Source organism: Columba livia, chromosome 16 (assembly GCF_036013475.1).
Source record: "Columba livia isolate bColLiv1 breed racing homer chromosome 16, bColLiv1.pat.W.v2, whole genome shotgun sequence".
In the NCBI taxonomy this organism is placed as follows: domain Eukaryota; kingdom Metazoa; phylum Chordata; class Aves; order Columbiformes; family Columbidae; genus Columba; species Columba livia.
The window spans coordinates 8,384,562-8,391,165 of NC_088617.1; positions in this window are offsets into that span (position 1 = coordinate 8,384,562).

The window sequence follows — 6,604 nt, forward strand, 5'->3', positions numbered from 1 at the left end:
TAAAGGAAAATTGAAATATTTTGAGTTGTTGTACCTAGGCAAAACCCCATCACCTTGCCTCACAAACATCCAGCACAGGTACCCACACTGCAAACCACATTTCTCCTGCAGGGGCTGCAAGAAGTCTAGAGAAGTATTTGGCTGAAAGGCAGGAATGAAAGCTATTGTTTTAATGGTAAATTTTCTTTTTTTTCTTTTTTTTTTCTTTTTTTCCTTTTCTTTCCTTTCTTTTTTTTTCTTTTTTTTTTCTCTTTCTTTTTTTTTTTTTTTATTTCCCTTGGTTTTGAGTATTTTAACTGGGGAAGGTCCACTGAAAGGACAAAATAAATGAGCATGGGAGACTATGGCCTTTGGCAGCATGATAGAAGTGTAAGATAAAAAAAGTAACCTGAAAGCCAGTCAGAGTGAAAATGCACACATTGGGGACATTTTTGCCTTTGTATTTGTACCATGCATCGGTAGTCTGAAGGTAAGGGTTGGGTAAATAACTGACAAGTAGAAAGACTAAGGCTCAGAGCCGTAAAATTTCTTTGCACCATGGGGAAAGATGGACGGTGAGAGTCAAGACTATGCAAGATGGTCAAATTGATTTGTATATCACTGTTCCTAAGTGACAATGACTCCCATTTCCCTCTTCTTGATGTCTCTAGTTTCCTCTTCTCCATGGAAGTTTTACAGAGATGTTGGACAAAGCGAACCCAAAGCCCTCTCTAGCAGAAACAGGGCAGTTGCTGAATGTCCAGCTTCTGAAGGCAACTCCTAACTTTGTCATGACCATCCTGCTGTGGCAACAGAAAGGACATCTCCTTTGGGAAGACTGGAAACTGGGACCGAAGGAACAGGAAAGCATAAAAATATATATGGAGAACATTGAAGGGAAAGCAAAGAGCCATCTAACATTTCCTGATGTCTCTTTGCTTTGCAACGGTGCAATCCTCACAAATGAATCAGAACACGTATTTGCTCAAAAGAGTTAATCTTTATTAACAGCGCCAGCATGCCCTTCAGCTGGCGTACAACCTGGTTCAAAGGTTTTCAAGCAAAACAACATACCATAAACCAAAGGGCAACGCTAATTGGAAGCAATGTAATTTCTCTGAAACCAGCAATACCTTTATGCAGGTTAATAACCGGAAATTAAATTTCATGTATGTTAGCATAACCCATCATAAAGCACCAGGTGAATAAGGGGGCACAGGCAATAACGACAAGGGTTCGGAGCAGACACGGTCACTGTCCTACAGCAACCTCGATTCCTTGGTCAAATCCTGTATTCTTAAAGGATTAGTCTCCAGCTTTGATCCCCATGGTTGAAGGAAACGGTTCGCACAAGGTGGCTCCTGTTGCTGCTTTGGTGGTGGAACAGGGGTAGTGGAATAAGGAGGGACATTATTTCTGGTGTTCCCAGAAGCAGAATTGCTCTGCTTGTGTCCTCGCATGTGGAGCTGGGACAGCAGCAAAGGGTTGCTGTGACTTGTCCCTCCAGTTTGGTGTTCCCCCAATCCAGTGCTCACAGATCGCTGACACTCCAGACAACCTTGTCTCCTGTGCTGGATGCACATATGAAAGACTAGTCTTAGAAAATGAATAGAGTTTTGATGTTAGCATGTCATGAAATGGAGTGCGAGTACAAATGCACACTGGGATTGAGTTAGCTGATGATGGCATTGCCTGAAATGGAAACTCAGCTAATATTTGGACTGCAGGGTGTGTGTCTCTTATAAGGAAATGGCTTAATCTGGAAAAGGAGGCAGAAACACAAGGTCAGATCCTCTCTCTTCTGCTTTCATTTCCTCTTCTATCTGTACTGGCTGCTCAGACACTACAGAGGAGTGAAGAGGCTCATGTCTCTGAGACCAGTGTCCAGGATGCTTCTCACCAGGGATTCCCAGTGTGAACCCCCAAACCCAGGGTACTGGCAGCTGCAAGAGATGGGTGCCGGGCTGCGATACTGGAGCATCTCTAGTTGAGAGATATCTCACAGGTAGTATGGTCCTGAGGAGATGGATCCCACCCAGAAGTTGTCCTGACCCTGCACTATATAATGAAGTCATCTGCTTGTCAAATCACATCATTTAGCTGGAGATACCATTGTGGACCAGCTGTTTTCCTGGGAGTTCAGTTGTGAATGAACAGAGATGTGGCCTCAGGCATTTATTGTGTCTGCCATGTTACTCCCTCCACCTGGAAAACTCAAACCTCTGCTTCTTAACACACTAGAGAAATCTCTGCTGTTATTTGCTTTATTTCCAGCTGTTGGTGATTAAACTGAAGGGTGGGAAAGCCTAAAAGCCAATGTGTACCTGGACAAGAGAGATTTCTATCTACAGCATGGGCTGCAGAAAGGATGGTGACAACCAAATGTCTCTGAGGAGGGATGGCTCTCCGAGGCCGCCAACAACGAGCTCTGCCCATAGCAAGCTGCTGTTGCTCTGGGCCTATTTTATTTTCCCCTGTCGCTGTGTTTGTGAGACTTTCTGTCTGTAGGGCTCTCTCCCACTGAACCCATCCATCACCAGCGCTGACAGAGGTTCCTGCTGCCTGAAACGGCCAGGAAGACTCGGTGGAGCCAGAACCGCAGGGGTCAAGTCCAGGTTGTCGTGTCTGAGCAAATGCTGCTCAGGATACACGTGGCCCAACGTCATTTTTGGAAGGCAGTGGAGGACCGAGAGGGAGGAGAAGGAAGGATAGGATGTAACCTTTCATCCTGCGAGCAAGTATGTTGGATGGGAACATTTCTTTTTGTTGCTGTTGGGGGTCTCACCCCAAGTGGGTGTAGGAATGGAGTCCCCAGCCCGGGCAGAGAGCAGCCACTGTCTCCGCAGCCCTGGCACCACTATTCTGAGAATATTTTTGAGTACAGGAAAAACATAGAGTCAGAAAAAATCAGCAATGTTATGCTAAACTCAGTGGTGATTCTTGTGTGGATGAAGAAATAGAAGATCTAAAGGCACAAACGTACCACAGTCAAGGTCCAGTGGGGATGGGTGAGCTGAGGAAGAAGGATGGATGCTCAGCATTGAGCTGATGGACACAGGTGTGAGCTCAGGATACCCCAGGGCAGCCACATCCCAGCTCACCCCATCCTTCCTCTCCAGGGTACCACCACCATCTTCCTCTTTGCTCTCACCTCAACCCCAGCAGCATCAGCATTGTAACTAAATAATAAGTGCAGGTGGCTTTACCCGGAGCTATTGCGCAAAGCTCCCCACATCACATCCCCCAGTACTCCCAGTGCCAATGCTCAACTGGTCCAGGCTGGCAGCCCTTATTCACCTGCCAGTCTCACCCACAAAATGTCACATCTCCCTTGTGGGCTGGGACACTTGCCCTGGGGCTGAACCCTCGGCACATGGCTGCTCCCATGGGCTACCCCAGATAACAGTGATTGTGGCATGCCACGTCCCACCTCAGCACCCCCACTTTATATCAGAAAAGCCCCATAAAGTGACCTTTACTCACTCAGCACACTGGGATGATGGCCCTGGAGATGGGCACCCACTGAGCTTCCCTCAAGCAGGTACTGGAGATTCCCTATTGAGCAGTGACAACAGGCACCCTGGCCATAACCCACTCACAAAATGTACTTTATTGGGTCCCGTCTCCCTGGAAGGATGCTGCACCTCTGCCGTACCCTCCTCGGGAGGCACAGGGTTCCCTCCTGCCCCAGCAGCAGCCCCAGCCAGCGCATACAGTCACACTCATGTTGTTTCAACACATTTACTTAATTAGTTTATCAAGAAATGTGTTTGGCCTCGTCTGATACTCGGGAAATGCTGTCTGTCATTCGCAGGCATCCTGCGGGGCCCCGGGGAGCTGACAGTCCCTGGCTCCTTCCTATCTCTCCTGAACTCCATTTGCCGGGCCTATTTCCCATTTTTTTTTTCCATGTTGTATTCCCTCACCATTTTGGGACTAAAGAAATAAATAACCAAATTATGGCTAAAAGAAGACCATGATGGGTAGGGACAATATGAATAAAGACTAGGAAGAGTATCTGGAAAAATGTTAAGTCAATGCAAGTGTAGGAACTTCGAGTATTTTTTATACTCCTCCAGCTAAATTATCTCCATATTGAAGCCATGTTATAGAAGTGACGATGAATGAAAAATGACTAATTATGCATTAAATATTTATTATGTACTTCTATGATTCTGTATTTACGCAGAGCAGAGGATGCTCCATCAATGCCGTGTGGCCCAAAAGAGAGTTGGGCACTCCCCACCTCCACCCCTGCTGCAGCACATCCATCAACCACTGCCCAAAGCTTTCCTTTGCAATTATCTCCCTCTAACAAAGTCAATTTCTGTGAGAACAAGCCAGATCCAGAGTTTGCCTCTTTAAGAGTGAGCAGGATGTCCCCAGCCCTGGCTGGAGGTGCTGGGCTTTATAAGGGAAGTTCTTGGTGGAGGGGGCAGGTGAAGGTTTCAGGTGGGCTCAGGTAAGCAGCAGCTTCTGGATGATGCAGCAGTGTTTCCCCACCCCATGTGAGCACTTGCTGCTCTCCTGATGTGCAGCAAACCTGGTTCAAAGTCCAAGAAAGCCCAGGACAAATGAGAGCTGCCGACCTGCCTGGAGGACCTGCAGACATCAGCTGTGCTAAACAGTGTGTTGTCTCAGGGATGTGGTTCTAGGGTTTGAAGCAACCTTGGCTTCTACCAGAAATGCTTCATTCCCCAGTGGAGAGGCTTGAAATCTCTCTCTCCCCCAGTGGGACTTGAGTCTGAGATTTCTCTGTGTTCTGCTTCCCAATTTGCTGATGAGGACTTGCCACTATCAGGGTTTCTGTGCCCAGGTTTGGCAGCACATGGCCCAGAGGAGCTCACCTCTTCAGCTTCACCTGCAGCTCTTTATCCAGCTCTGGGGTTACTGGGGTCTTGCAGGCAGTCCTGGGTGCTTTATTAGCCAAAAAACCACAGCTTTGCTGTGATAATGCCTGAAACTTTCAAGGGCTTATTTCTATTTTAACCCTTCCAATGGCTCATGACAACTTTTTCCTCTTGCTTCATAATAATCTTCCATTAAGTGAAGTTCATAATGTGGGGAATTTTTGGTGTGTAAAACATAATCACAAGGCTCTCATCAGTTCTCCTCTTAAAGCCATGTTAACAGTGACCTAGCAGACAGCGAGGAAGCCAACACTTGTGGGTAGTAATGCACTGCATCTGGTCTTCTGGTCTATAGTAGTCAGATAATTACTGGTTGGGAAAGTCCCATGGTGTCCAAACTGATGTTTCATGAGCTTAATGTCTTTTATTCAACTCCACTTATGTCTCAGACCCAAGGAGCTGGAGTCAGACTTGCAATGCTTACCTGGCATTGGTACCATGAGAACAACTTTCTGGCTGGGGTAAAAGAGGTCTGAAGAGGGTGACTCAAAAAAAAAACAGTTTTCAATGTGGTGGGTTTGGTGCAGATATACCTGTTCTGAAATGAAAGCCTAAAGATGAGGTTTAACTTCTGCAAGCTGCTGAAAAAAACAACACCATGGCCTTTTCCTCCTAATAGTCATCCTTCTTTGTTAATTTAAACAAAAATAGCTCAGGTGGGGGAAAAAAAAAAAACAAACAACACCACCAAACAAAACTTATTCTGCTCAATGCCTGGAAGAGAAACACAGGAGGCTTTTTCAGACTGGCCCTCTCTCCCTGAGGAATATTTCCCCTGAAGGAGACAAAGTTTACCTGTGTAAGCATGCCATGCTATAGCATCAGAGACCTGTCTGCCATCACATAATCAGTAACATTTTGGTCTCCATGCAGTCAGGTTGCTGCTCCTGCAGAGCCAGCTCCAGGGAAAGGCAGAAGAGCTTGATACAGACCTACAGCTTCAACACGCATGCTTCAGATCCTGTGAGTACTTCTGATGATCCCCAAAAGGTTTCCTTATCTTTAACACTATTACCTGGAGATCAGGTCTGTGGCTGAATTGTATCACCTGAACAGTAGGTGAGATCCCCTGAACAGCAAAGGTCTAGGTGTGCTGTCATCCCAGTGCTAAATGTCGGTTCACTGCTGGTGGGGTGGATAAAAAAAAGGGTCACTTTGGGGGGCTTGGGGTGGGTTTTGGGGTCAATTATATATTTCATTGCCTGCTTAGAGCTAGAAAAGCTCCTTGTACCTCTGTCCCTGGTAGAAAATATTTTTAAAATAATTCTCTGTTCTATGGTGTTGCAAGTGACCTTTTCCATGAAGATGGAGGCTGGTATTATGGTGGTCTCCAACACTCTGCTTTGGCTCAGCCCACCGCCGGTGCCCATGGCCACGCAGGGTCCAGCATCGCCTGCCCCAGGCAGGACTGGAATTGGGATCCCGGTGTTGGGCTGGGGTCGGGCTCCCATTGTTCCTGGCCTGCCAGACAAAGGGTTAAGCAAATGTTTGGAGAAGATAAGGTGCCCTGTTGACAAGCAGCAGGCTCCAGCGGTCCCAGCAGGATCTCTCCCAGCAGTGATAAATGGGGAGGTTTTCAAAGTGGGATCAGCAGACGCCAGGGAGAGGGCGGTTGCTGATGCCATGATTGGCAGCGGGGAAGGAATCTGAAGGTGTTTAATGATCCCACACTCTGCCACAGCTTTTTTAAAGACTTCGTGTCTAGCCAGAGGAAA